Here is a 15114-nt window from a genome sequence, read left to right on the forward strand (position 1 = left end):
AGAGAGTAGAGAGAGAGAAAAGAGGTGAGAGAGAGAGTGGAGAGAGAGAGAGTGGAGAGAGAGAGAGTGGAGAGAGAGAGAGTGGGGAGAGAGCGGAGAGTGGAGAGAGAGAGTGGAGAGAGTGGAAAGAGTAGAGAGAGAGTAGAGAGAGAGAGCAGAGAGAGAGGAGAGAGAGTGGAGAGAGAGAATAGAGAGAGAGAGAGTGGAGAGAGAGAGAGAGAGAATGGAGAGAGACTGGAGAAAGAGAAGAGAGAGAGAGAGGAGAGAGAGAGGAGAGAGTGGAGAGAGAGTGGAGAGAGAGTGGAGAGAGAGTGGAGAGAGAGTGGAGAGAGAGTGGAGAGAGTAGAGAGAGAGAAGGGAGAGAGAGAGTGGAGGGAGACAGACAGTGGAGGGAGACTGTGGAGAGAGAGTGGAGAAAGAGTAGAGAGAGAGATAGGAGAGTAGCGAGAGAGACAGTGGAGAGAGAGACAGTGGAGAGAGAGGCAGTGGAGAGAGAGACAGTGGAGATAGAGTGCACAGAGTTGAGAGAGAGAAGGGAGAGATAGAGTGGAGAGAGAGTAGAGACTGACTGACTCAGAGACTGAATACTGACTGACCGAGAGACTAACTGGCTGAGAAACTGACAGAGAGAGAGAGAGAGAGACTGACTGACTGAGAGAGAGAGAGAGACTGACACAAAGAGAGAGATAGAGAGACTGACAGAGAGAGAGAGACCGACTGACTGACTGACAGACTGACTGACTGAGAAAGAGAGAGACTGACTCACTGAGAGAGAGAGAGAGAGAGAGAGAGAGAGAGAGACTGTGATGGAATTGGGGTCACAGTGTGTATGAAGCTATGTAATGCCTCTTAAGATTGCTATTGTCTACTAATAAACATGTATTATCAAAATGTGCTCTTTGTAGTTACATCTGCTTTTGAAATACAGCATTGTCTAATGTTTTAAAACGGAAACAAGAAGTAGTAGTGGATGCACTTTTGTCAAAACTGAACGATGAGTCGGCCCGATGTTGTATATCATGACAGGAGTCTGCATCAGGAAACCCACCTAAACTTGGGCAAACTTCCCCAGCCTACTGATGGCAGGAACCCTGTAATGAATGGACCACCACTTATGATGCCTGCTGGCAGACTAAGCTCAACCTTTGACTCCACCATCCAGTGTTACTATAACGGCTGTATTGGTGACAGTTGCATAACAATAGCCCGCATCCCCTGCAGTATGGCGGGTCGCTGGCCTGAGAGCTCTAGACTGGCACGGAGGATGGGAGGGGGCCCCCCTCCATGTAGTTTGCAGGGGGGGCCCCTCAAGTTTCGTTACACCACTGCTTGAAGGCCCATGGTATTGGCAAGTGGTCTACGATGTGGAGAAATATAACATCGCCAGCAGCCAATCGCACTATTGCTGCTCTGACCTCGCTGACTGGTCATTTACATAATCTAATATTTCTCTGTGTACCTGGAAACATTGGAGGCTGATGTGTAAGGCCTCTGGCGCCTCTGCCACGTCACTCTTCGTTTTCAAATCAGACACAAATAAGAAACTAATCATATTTTTCCTTTCCAGATTAAACAGATTTAAACACAGATTTATACACATGCAATTTTCTAGTTCATTATTCTAGAAATGTACATTTAAACCAAGAAATATGTGTAAAAGAAACAACAATGGAACACGCCAAATGACAATGGGAAATACCCCAATTTTGAGAAGGAAAAGAAATCCTCAAAGTATAAAGAGGAAACAAAGGAGAATAATTACCCTTTTTTTAAATACCTAATTTGCACTCACACATTACTGAAAACAAAAATACCTAATGAAACATAAATCGTTCATCCTTCACAAAGTTAACTTAACAGCATCATTTTATTTCAGGTCGGGCGACAGTAGACAAAGTCCTAAAAATTAGTTTCCAAATAAATAATTTAACATTTGAACCGTTGTTTGTCTCACAGATAACAACCAAAGAACATAATATTTTCTATTGAATCCAGTCCCAAATCCAGAACGAATCTAGCAAACCTCAAAGTGAACATCTCCATGAAAGGAAGTTAATAAATAAACATTGGGATAACAATTAAACCAACAATGAAATAAACAAAACATTGCTGTAATTCTAAAACATATTTTTGTTATCTCTGATTTCTTTTAAAATAAATAAATAATAAAATGTTACTCTTTGTACATACATTTGACCTACCACTGAAAATAACCACTCTGCTTCTGCAACAAAACTGAAGTTAGGGAAAATGTACAACAAATGAAATGCCTTGCGTCCACATGCAATGAGCCCTGTGATTAATTTCTAAGGAAAGTATCCAAAAATATCCCAATACATGTTGAGGCAGAAATGCCACAAATCCCAAATTTTAAAATATTAATTAGCCATAAAAGACAGGCAAGTAAAGCAACTCCCCCTCAGAACAAAACATTTTCTGACATGGACATTCCAACCAAACTAACCGAAATCTATAATCCAGAAAAGCAAGTGGGCAGGAGTTGCCTTGGTTGGTGCTCAATGACTATCTCTCATGATCTGTGGAGAGCCAGAGGAAGGATATTGTAATGGTGTCTTGTAAAGCGCATGTATCACCCCGCCATGGGGTATCTCAGCGCTGTAGACCGCTGGGGAACTCGTCCTGGCTTTCCCTGTGAGATGGTCCCTGCTGGGTATCTCCAAGGTGAAACCAGGCCTCCCCGGCGTATGTGGGGGGCCGTTGTGGAGATAAGGCAAGCTAATGCCCAGAGTTGCCGAGTGTGATCCCTGGTTAGAGTAGGCACCGAGGCGAGAATTATCTAGTCCGCTGTCCCTGGTCCACAACCATGCCGCGTCGGGATTTGAACCCTGGTCCCGGGCCATCCTCTGCTTCCGGGTCTGCCGCCTCTAACCAGTGGGCCACACCACTCCACTGGAGGAAATCAAAGTGCCTTGGAAAGTGTCTTGGAAGCACATTTGAGTGTTGCTGCTCTTTGAACATATTGGGTGAAGGCGGCCATCAGTAACAACTAGGGGAGTAAGTGGCTGATAGTCTTTAATTAGTCAATTGTTTGGAGTAGGTTGCAGTGCCCCATGGGTTAGTGGGGCCCAGGAGGCAGCCCCTGTCTTTGTGTCCTGCTGCCATCTGACACAGCTTGTGTAGTGCTATAAGTGCATTGGTATAAGCTGTGCTACCCCTTTCATATAAGTCTCCTTCAATGGTGAAGCACAAGGTGCTGGAGGTCCCTACTGAACGTGCACCCCCCTGGCCCTGAGAACTCATAGAACCCCCAGAACACATTGGATGGGTTCTTGCATAGAGCTCTTAATGTTGTCAACATGGAAATTGAGCTACCAGAGCATTGGTTAGTGTGGTCTTCTCCACCCTCCTCATTGCCATGTGACTCAGGGCCACTATGGACGCCACTAGTAGTGGAGAAGTGTGGCTCAATGATTAGAGCGGCAGACCCTGATGCAGAGGTCTAGCCGGGGACCAGGGTTCAATTCCCCGCCTCGGCGGGTCTTGGGCTCAAAAATTCCACGGACCTGATAATTCTCGCCCCGGTGCCTATTCTAATCATAGAGTCCCACTCTGCAACTCTGGGCAATAGCTTGCTTAATCTCCACAACGGCCCCCACAATGCTAAGGATGCCTGGCTTTCAACCTGGGGGTGCCCAGGAGTGGACGCCTCACAGGGAAAGCCAGGACAGGTTCCACAGCGGTATTCGTACAAGCGCCTTGAGACCGGTGCCGGTGAGTAGTGCGCTATACAAGTATCAATTTACATTTACAGTATCGGCCTAAGTCCTAATTTGGTTCATCAAACAAACTGGGGTGGCGGGCCAATAGCTGGCTCATCAAGGGCCCCAGCACTTGCCTCGTTGAATGTAATATTGGAGGGGTCATCACATGAACTTTGCCGGGAAGCTAAAGGCAGGAGCAAAGCAGAGGTTGGGTCTGTCAGCTTCGCTCATTTCTCTGTAGGGGAATACTGAAGGAAGAGTCAAAACTAAGGACATAGCGGATGCCATTAGTAACAAAGTATTGGCGTTCTTGAGTAATAAGCTTGACCCCATTTTAGCTCCTTAGGATTTAGAATGAATTATCCAAGTTGAGATCAGTTTTGTCTGGCCAGATGCCTGAGGCTGTGTCAGCGGGGGGGTTATTATCCAAGGACTGTTTTGATTAGCTCTTTGTCTCATCAATCTAGGTCTGAGCCTCTAGCCCCCCGAGTTCGGTAATTCCATTTATGAACTGGGGTCATACTGCCCAAGAAGTTAGGGTACCAAAGTCACAGGAAAATGTCGAGGGCAGAGGTTCTGAGATAGGTTCTGAGAAGGTAATAGGACAAGTGAGTAATCACCCCCCCTCCCTCCCCCGTCCACAGAGGTCATTCCATTCCCTAGATTCCACTGAATTGTACCCCTTATGTGATAGTTCTGAAGAACGCACTGACCCTAAAACTCCCTCAAACAGAAAATCATTTGGCACTAAAAAATAAAGTAACCCAATGGCTTGGGTCAGGTATGGGGTGGCTGCGTGACTTCTCAACTGAGGTTATTATGGTCAGAAGATCCCTCTGGTTGGGCTCAGGTCCGAAGGAAGTAAATGGGGATTGCATAATAGTTCATTTTAAGTCACCCCACGCTGTCAGATTGATTTTGATGTTTTTTAACAAGCACTTTGAAAGCTCAAGCCCTATCCAGGTATTACCTTTAGGTTACTTCTACAGGCCGGAGGTTTTTTCTTCAAGGCACGGGAAAGCAAATTACCATCACCAGAGTACTGTGACTTCAATCTACCATGTAGAGGCGATGAACTCATTTGAAGCACTCACCTCTGTGAAAGAGCTACACTGACATTCCACCCGAGTGTTTGGAGGTTTGGTCCTGTGGACGCACTCGTAAAGGGGGTGTTTTATTATTGGCTTATTGCAGGAGACATGGGCAACTGAGGATTTTGCTCTAAGTGGTTTTCAATCAGTATGTAGTCCTACTGTTCCATTCCAGCAGACAGAGATAAAGGGGGCTTAGCAATTATGTGCTCTGTCAGATTACCAGGTACCTAATTAGGAACAACCCTTACCAGGACCAACTATCAGATGTCTGTATTGCAGACCCCATACTGCTTTGACTTGCTTTTGATCAATTTATACAATAATGTCTTTGACTCTCACATAACCTTTATGGTCGATGATTTGGAGAGCGACTTTGTGCCTTTCCCGGATAGACATAACAAAGAGGCACTAATTGTCTTGGGGGGGATTTTAACACGAGGGTCTGCAGGAAAGCCGATCCCTCCTCTTGTGTCTAGGAGACATCTTAGGGGGAGGAGTATATACATTTTCAGCATACACATTTTTTGGAGGCTCTGACTAGATTGCTGACCTCCAGATTTTTTTTGGGCCAAAGAATTCACTGCCCGAGTGCCCCTCCCCTCACTACTTTTAACGGTCCTCAAAAGGGCAGCAAGATCAACTACATCCTTGTGTCACAGGACCTAACCAAAGTAATACTTGACCATTATGTTTCGATCTCATGTACTAGTGATCACAAAACTCTTACTTTAGTGCTGTACCTTACACTGATGGGGAAAAGGGGACAGCAGGAGAACCCAGCCCCCTCTTACTCACAAATTGGGGTTGTCTGGGTAAAATGAGAGTGGGTGGACAGGGATACCTTTCTAGGCCAACCTGTGTGTGAGAACAGAACAGGGAGGCATTCTCAGTACTTACCTGGGAGAACAGTATGCTACACGGTGAATAAGGGGTTAATACATTCTAAAGTCTCAAAGAATCCCCCAGCTATAAGCTGGTTCAATCATGCCTGTAGAGCAGCCGACAAGAAACTGAAACTGTCTCTCTCTACCAGACCTCTCTCAAAAAGTGACATAGTGAATAATAGAAGAAACTGTAAATGTACCCTCCAGGCCAAGAGATCTGTCCTGAGGGACGAAGTCTGGGAGGAGCTGTCTAAAGCCTCTATCTTGAAGGACTACTATTTTGAAAGGTTGTTAACCTGACTTTTATTTTACAGGGTATGAGAAATCCTTCATAGATACTGTCATCCCAGTGGAGGCATAGGTTGCCCATTACAATAGTATTTTTAATCCTGATAACAGAGCCCCTATTCAAGAGGTTGGATATATAGTTCATGGTAACCCTGAGATGTATTCCAACCTTGCAGACTCTGTTGAAGTCAAGAATGTAATCACTGTCCTCAGGCAAAGTGTGGCGTGCAAAGCACCCAGCCCCTATGGTGGACCCCTCAATCTCTTCAAAGATAACATTGAACTGTGGGCCCTGATGTTGACAAATGTTTTCAAACTTCCATTAGGTGGGACCTACTACACATGTGGAAAGAAGAGGTAGTGGTACACATCCTTAAGGAAGGGGATCATCATGATCCCCGCTGCTACAGACCTATTTAACTGCTAGACAGCTCCTTCAAGACCCTTGGCAGATTCTTGGCAAGTACTCTCGAGGATTGGCTGGAGGAAACCGCATCCCCATCCAGAGTCCAATATGGGTTTCTTCACAGGCTGGGGACAGTCGAGGAGTGGTTGAATCTCTAAATGGTCATTGTCACGTACGTCAAGGCAAAGAGATGTTCCATTCACCTAGCATTAATGGACCTCTACTTGGCCTTTGAGAAATTTAATGGATCTAAACTCTGAGGGTAAGGGCAAGGATGGGCTTTGATCTAGTCATTACTGGCTTTTTGCAGGAGATGCACTGGGATTGTTTGATCAGGGTCCAATTTGCTACAGAGGGCGAACTCTCTCCTGAAAGTGATCTTCCAAGGGGGTTCTGACATGGGTGTTTGATGGTGCCCTTATTGTTTCTAATCTACCTCAATGAACTTGAATCAAGCCTGAGCCAAACAGGGAAGGATCTCCCCAAAGTGAAGTCAAGGGCCCTGCCCGTTTTACTGTATGCCAATGACGCGGCCCTTATCTCAAGATCCGCAAACCCTTTTCAATTACTTTTAGACTCTTTTTATAGTTTTATGAAGGGCTAGACTTACAAACAAATCTCAGCAAATACTTTGCTATGTGTACTGGCCTAAAATGTTTAATACTCGAACGTTCTATCTGAGTGGTACGGAAATTCAAAAGGTCAAGACTTTTACTTTTTTAGGCATCCTTCTTGACCTTAATTTAACTTGGCACAGTCTATTTTACAATAGGGTTATTCAGTCCCAAAGAGCCATGGAGGCGATATTCACCTTTGCATCCCTGCTAGGGCATAAGTCAGTGCGCAAGATGATTAGCATTTACAAAAGTAAGTGCACTTCCATAGCTTCCTATGGAGCTGGGATGTGGGGGTATAAAGGTGCTGGTTCATTTGGGAAGGTCGAGAACAACTTCCTAGGAAGACGTCTTGCCGTTCCCCAAGCCACTGTCTCCTTTATGTGCTACTCTGAGGTGGGTATGTACCCCCTTGAAGAACCGGATTAAGTTGGATCCTCAGTAACTCTGGGTCAGAATTTGGGGGAAAAAGGGGGCTTTACTTTTAAAAGATGTACTGTGTCTTTGCCTGGATAATGCTTCTGTGATCCCATGGATCAAGTATGTTAAAGGAGAATTCCTTCAAAGCACAGTAAATAGTAGATGATGACCTTAAAGAGCACCAGGTTACCCAAACAGTCATAGGTCCCCATTGACATTCTTTCAGAGAGCACCAAAAATAGACAAATAGTAAATCAGAAAGAACAAAGTAAAAGTGAGACCAGCCCCCACATGGTGTGTAGTGAGCAAGCGCAGTGAGCAACAACTACTAAGGGGAGTTTGGGGGAGTTGTCCCCCCATGAAAAGTTTGGAGACAGAAAGGCCAAAACAAAGCATTTTTCAAAACATTTTCTCTCCTAAACCGCACTGATGACACCACCATGTCTGCAACGAATGAGGCAATTCCAATAAGTGATCAGGTCATCCATGTACAACTGAGCCAGTTCATAGGTATAATGGATGACTCCATCACAAAGACCTTGAGCCAGAGAATAATTAAAGACTTCATCTTTGTGCCATGGCCTCTCCTGGGCTGGGTGCTAGTGGTCGCTGCAGGGGTGCAGTGCTACCAGAAGACCACATGCCATGACAATAGGTGCTACTCTTGTTTCCTAGACATTACCTTGCATTCTGGGACATGTAGTTTTGTTTTTCCAGTTATGGGCCTGGGTCTAGATTTTCATGCAAAGTGCTGAGGCTAAAAGGTAATGATGGGGTGAAAGCATCACACGTTGGTCAGGAGTCATTTTACAGTCTGTTTTTCAAAGCAAATCACAATTCCATCAACCAGTGGTGAAAAAAATGAAGACAATTAATGTTTTTGACACAGTGTTTGGGCCTCCTCACTAGCTACCACTCACTACACATAGTCTCTGTATGTGTGCCCACATACTTGGGTCTACAGGGAACTTCTGACATGATGCCAGTTACCAAGTGGCTTTTCCTGGTGCCACTAACTTTCTTTCCCATCCCCCTCCAGCAGTGGTTTGCCCCTGAACCAGCCGGCATCCCATGGTGGTACACACATCAGACTGCCCTTGCATGTGTGAGCACCCCTTAACATGTGGGTACACCTCTCACAGCACTGACTCCAAGCATCTTCAGTCACAAGGTTTTCTGTCCTTGCAGTTTGTGCGCACAAACCCAATGCCACCTTCTCTTCATTGTGGGGCATGTAGCATGCAGGGTGCCTAGTATCTTAAACCACTGAGACACACGTAACCCCCAGCACCTAATCTGCACAGACTACATACAAGTCAATCATGGCCAACACCCTGTCCGTGCTAAACATACGAAGGAAAACAGCTTTCCACACACAGACGTGGGAGGACACAATACAAGCGTCATCTGTGGTTTGAATTCTCATTATAAATGCTTCGCTTTAAAATACCCTAACAGAACATCAATATAAAAATAAATACAGGACTGCAAGTACCAGAATGCACTCTGCCTTGCAGAAGTCCTATATACAACAATGCGAACTGTACATGCAGTTTTGGTTTTCATTTTATAAACGCAGGAATTCAAGTTCCATAAAGCAATATCCCATGAGACGGTAAGATATAAAAAAACATGTAATTTTGAGTTTCATTCCGGTTCTGTAAGTACCAGAGTGAAATCTATCAAGCACAGACATGCTACAAAAATACAAACTGTACATGTTGCTTTAATTTTCATTTTACAAATTCAGGAGTAAAAGTACCAGCATGCAATATTCCTCCTACGTGTATTATATAGTACACACTGAGTACATGTTCTGCTGGTTTTCATTTTTACAAATGAAGGACTATAAGTATCAAAATGCATCCTAGATCAATTATACCATAAAAGACACCGTACATGTTATTTTCATTTTACAAACGCAGGACTCCAAGTACCAGAATGCAATGTTCAATGTACATGCAGGATATAAAACAATGCACACTGTTATTTTGATTTTCTTTTTACAAATGCAGGACTGCAGCTACCAGAATGCAATATCAAATACACAAGAAGAACACAAGCTGCTTGTGTAGTTTAGATTATTCTCCTACGAACGTAGGCTACCAGTATCAGCACACAAACTGCAAAACAGGGCAAGATAAGTTGTTGTAAAAACAACTGAGGTAGTAAATCGCAAATCTCTCATCACACACTGACCTGATAACAAAGGAGGGATGCTATCTCACTCACTTAGTACTTCCTCATACCCCAGGACCTAAGCTCCTCACTAGCCAAGTGCCTAGGGGGCATCACGTGGTTCTTGGTAGTACTATAGATACTCATCACACAGACCTAGCCGCAGATACTGGTGTGACGCAAACCCTGTTCCACCAGCAAAATGAGCTGAGGGGCCACTGAAACTCTCATACTTCACACACATTCTCAACATTCTCAAGGCTGAACTGGGGGCCCTTAAAGATGGACCGACACCACCGCAAGGGTCTGCGCTCGGCCCATGGCTGCAGAGAGACATAAAGGCGTCATGCTAGCGCTATGCAAATCATAAAAAAATGAAACATATACAAAAGCTTTTTATGAATTCATGAATATGCGTGAAAGTTTGCTTACATTGAATATATTTTGATGTGACGCACATCCCTTTATAACTGAACACCTCTTTGCCAAGCAGTCCTTTCATTATGCTCTGAAGGTAGGGCCATGCTGACGTGTTACAAAACCAGCATAACAAAACACGGCAAGCCACAACAATAACTCTGTTTGTCTCAACCGGATGCCTGTGCAGGTCTCATCGCCTCCAGCATTGCTTGGTGCGGCATAAACGCTACACTCAGTGGTCAAAATGGGTGAAAAAAAGTCGGGGAACTGTGGGTGGAGACTCCGAGGGCGGAGCTAACCAAAGGATTCGATCAGTGGGCAGAGTCAGGGGTGTGTCCAGAATGTGCCAAATACTCCAATTTTTAGTATTTGTTTGGCATTTCACAGACCAGTTACAGCTTAATGTGTTATTTAATTCAACCAATGGATTCACTTGATTATTTTAGGTTTAATAGGAGTTATTGGCATTTAAATACATTCTCAAAGTGGGATATATTTCTAATCACACAATGTCCCAAATACGCTTAAAAGTGGAATCATAAGCCATTTGTCTCCAAGCCATGCCGTTTCTCTCATTAGCACTTCTCCTCCCTTCTTCCACAAGAGCAGTTCAAACATGAATGGCAAAATATCCTAGTTTCCAAATGTTTTCTATATAATTATGGCTCTGCCATATTTGCCACATAATACATCACCCACTGCATAATCTTACAGTTTTAACTAATCATTTTTGTAGCTCAAACAGATAAAAAGTTACAAAAAAGCTTGACTTGAGTTGCTGCAAAGTGGACGGCCCTTTGCAAAGGTTGACTGATCACCTTTCTCACTGCTGCATCTGTATGTTACACTGATACTAATGAGGCAGAATCTTTGCAGAGACTTAACATGTGTAAAAATGTCTAAATAATACAGTATAAGATATATTTCAGTACGCTTTAGCCTTTTTTTTGTTGCATAATTTAGTCAACACTGTAGCATCATTCTGACACCCATTGCTGCATAATTCAAGTGGCTTCAGAGCAGGCAGTACATGTTAAAAGTGTTTGTGCATGAAGCAGAGAGAGACTGTGAAGTTTGCAAACTTAGTTTGGTGTGCGTGCAAATCCTGCATTGCTGATCCTTGGTGAGTTGCAGCTACTACTGCTGAAACAAGGCCAATGGAGGTACCAATGGGTGAGGCGGACTGGCCTCTATGGCAGGGCTGGCTTTAGTGCTGGGGGCGCCCTGTGCAACAATGTTTGCTGGTGCCCCCATTGATCACCTACACCTGAGACTCGCTCACTATCACCCTTTAACAGTCCCCCTCCAGTCTCCGTAACTACACTCTTTCTCAGATGCATTTCATTTGATTTACAGCTCCACTCATACCAGTGTACAGTGTCAGAGCACTTTGCATCACACACACTACACAGAGACAATCATTTGTACGTGTGTAAATCACTGTATAGGAAATGTTACATAAGACAAAGGACTGCAAGGTGTAGAAGCCACATGACAACCATACTAGCAGGCAGTATAGTTCAATAGCTCACTGTTCTATGTTAGGATTTTAACTTATGAACTGCAAGTAAAAAAAGGATTTCTCTGACAAAAGCAGTAACCTTCTAACCGAGTTAACATTATGTGCACTTTGTGATCTGCATGGTACATGTTCTTTGCAGCAGGCACATTAACCCTTTGTGCTACCTTTCCAATTAGTCAACCCTTCCACTAGACAAAACTCTGATCTCTCTCTAACTCTGATCTCTCTCTAGGAAGAACATTAATCACCAAAGTTATCATAACATTTTTATTGTTGCTGAAAATTGCTATAGGCCAGGAAGGAGGCTGCAAGTTTTTTTTTAAACCATAATATACTTACAACACTACGCACCCATCCCAAATAGGTACCCAGTGCGGTCACACCATTCGCACCACCCTAACCTGTTCAAGGTTCATGTGACCTCAGAGACAGAGTAACAGTGACTGGATCACTGTTGCTCTAGGGTGTGTTGCTTCGTAGGCCTGCCCCCAAGACTGGAGATGAACTTTAGTATGGATTGTGGTGGACAGGCCTTCAAGGTTAACCCACGATTGACACCACTAGGGTACACCTGCTTGTGCTAAGACATCAGGCCTTCTAAGGTCTAGTGGGGCCTTCAAAGGTCTAGCATGGGAATATGCTCCCTCAGGAAAGTGGTCTGGTGGACTGGTCATGAAGGCTGAACCCAGTTCCCCAGTTCCGAATTTGACAGCTCTGGCCATAGTGCCACATCCTCTCCCCCACTCAACACCATACTGCCCCACTGAGAGAAACTCGTACTGCCTTCAGCTACAACCTCATTGTGCCCGCTATAAACACTTGGATGTGGCTCACTTCAAATTATGCATTTGATAAGAGTAATATGCTTCCTAAAAAAAATATACAAAAAGGGAAAGCAAACTCTCATGGGGAGTGCAAGATTAAGTAAAGCATGTGAAATGTACCTTAAATATCTCTCCGTCACTATTCAGAAATCAGCGAGTGGTTTTACCTGAAAAGTTAAGGGCATGACTACAGGGCCCTGAAGGGAACCGTTTCAATGTCCATTGCTTATATCCTTACAAAACGGTTGTATGATGTTACAACGCATGTTATTGCAACGCGTGCTGTTCCATTGCATTCGTTAAAACGACTGTGATGTTACCACGCTATGCCTTTACAACGCAAGTCTTTACATCGACTTGCGCTAGATGGCGTGCTAACATTAGAAAAGTGTAATTTACTATTCCAACTCCAGTCCACTTATCAGTAGGGAAGGTGTTGAGATAGTGAACTACACTATTTTTAATGTTAGCACGCCATCTAGTGCAAGTCGATGTAAAGACTTGCGTTGTAATGGCATAGCGTGGTTACATCGTGGTCGTTGTAACGACCGCGATGTAACAGCATTGCGGTGTACTGACCGCGTTGTTAAGGATATTTCCCTTACAAAACGTAAGCAGTTGGTTTAAAACACCATATCCATAAACACAGAGCCATGGTACACATTTTGTTTTCTATTCCACCCATCAACCAGGTATTGCAATCCAAGAATGGTGCACTTCCCCACCTGGGGACAACAATGCTGTTCAAAGAAAGACGAGAAAACAAAAGTAGCGCTTCACTGCAAAGTCTGTAAAGTGAGGCTGATGTGTTTGGAAGTGAATAAAACCAATCTGGCCACTTTGCAGCCACTCTGTCTTGCTTTATTTAATTATGTATTTTTTTCATATTCAAAACCTTTTATTTCTCTCCATCCCGAGGCTGCACTTTGGAATAGAAAAAGTCAGAAAAAGGGCATTTCCCGCAACAGTGTGTTTCTTTTTTAGATCCATTTCACCGGGAAGCAACTAAATGAAAGAAGGAAAGAGAGGCTGGGAACCGTTTCTTCAAGTCACGGTTTTCAGTAAGTGAGGAGCAAGACAGACAGAGATGGAATAATAGGAAGAGAGGGGAGCATTATGCGGAGAGATTGAGAATCGTTGTGCTTAGGGCAGGCCTGGGCTGGATTTGGCCATGTCTGACCGAATGTGTGAGTCAGAGACAGTGACATTAAGCACAACCAGGCCCAGCAAGCCCACTGGGCTGGCTGGGTCAGCCCTGGTTGTGCTTAATGTCACTGTTTCTGACTCATGCAGTCGGTCCGACACTGCCAAATCGGCCCCAACAACAGATCCGGCCCCTGTCCTAAAACCGGCCCCACCCCATCCAGCCTAATGGGGGATTGCACAGTGCCCGGACTTACCAGCCCAGCCTTGATTCTATCTGATTTCAATCTTTGATGCAAAACATAGGTTCTTGCTCACCAGGGTTTGCTTTAACTTCTTTATTTATTAGTGGCCTAACAAGGATGTTAATTGGTGTACAACCATGCCAAAAAGCCATTGTGATGATTCATCAAAGCAAGGCACCATGCACTTTACTCTCTTCTGTCATTTATATTCTCAACCCAGGAAGCGTATCCTGAGACCAATTCTTTGTTCATCCAAAATTAGTTCTCATGGAGGAGCGTTGCATTATTTGCAAAACCTGTGTGAGTTAGATCTCTGTGTAGCAGTGGTAAGCTTTGCTCATTGTGCAATAAGGATAAGAAACCTATATGGGGCTGTGTGGTGAACATTTTTTATATATGCATTTTAGTGAACTTATGAAATGGAACTGACTCATCGTTAAGCATGTTTTATAAACATTATCTTATGTAGTTTTATGACTGTTGTTTTATTCTGTGCTTTTAAGGCTCAAGATCAACCAAATAAAGAAAAATTGGCTGACTGACTATAATCAAGAACCTTTTCTTTTCTATGATAACAAATATCCTGCTAAAAGAGTACTAATGTTTGCTAATCTCCATATTCTTCATCTCAAAGACAAAAGTGCTGTTTGGTTGATGGATATGCAAACGAATGATGGACAGAATGCTGAATAAAGCATACATTGACCCTCAGTCAAAAGATCTGTGATAAATCCATTGTTCTTGTGCTCACTATGCCACTCCTGTGTGGACCCAGCCATATGCAGGTGAGTTTTGACCCTGTTCCTCATGGGAAAAGTCTGGCCCGCAATGTAAAGCCAGGTCCTCTCTAGACCGGAAACAAGCACCCTGGAACTGTTTTTGAGTTATTACCCCTCATCTGCGAGGCTAGCTTAAATCCAGTGGCACAGTGAGCAAGGGACCCATGTCTGGGCATACCCATCTTTCTTAGGGTGAAAAGTGCTACACAAATAAATAATGTACGGAATGCTTAATAAATCATACATTCACCCCAGTCAAAAGATCTGGGTTAAATTCATTGTTCTTTTACTCACCATGACCCCAGTTTAGACCAAGCCATATGCAAATCAGTGTTGACCCTGTTCCTCATGGGAACAGTCCAACCAAACTGACTTGAAATAAGCATCATAGACCAATTTCGGGGTAGTACCCCTCATCAGCCAATCACGTTCAAATCCAGTGGCACAGTCAGCAAGGGACCCATGTCTGGAAATACCCATCTCACTTAGGGTCAAAAGTGCTACGCACACAAATGATGGACGTAATGCTGAATAAATCATACATTCACCCCAGTCAAGAAATCTGGGTTAAATCC

Source organism: Lissotriton vulgaris, chromosome 4_1 (assembly GCF_964263255.1).
Source record: "Lissotriton vulgaris chromosome 4_1, aLisVul1.2, whole genome shotgun sequence".
NCBI lineage: Eukaryota > Metazoa > Chordata > Amphibia > Caudata > Salamandridae > Lissotriton > Lissotriton vulgaris.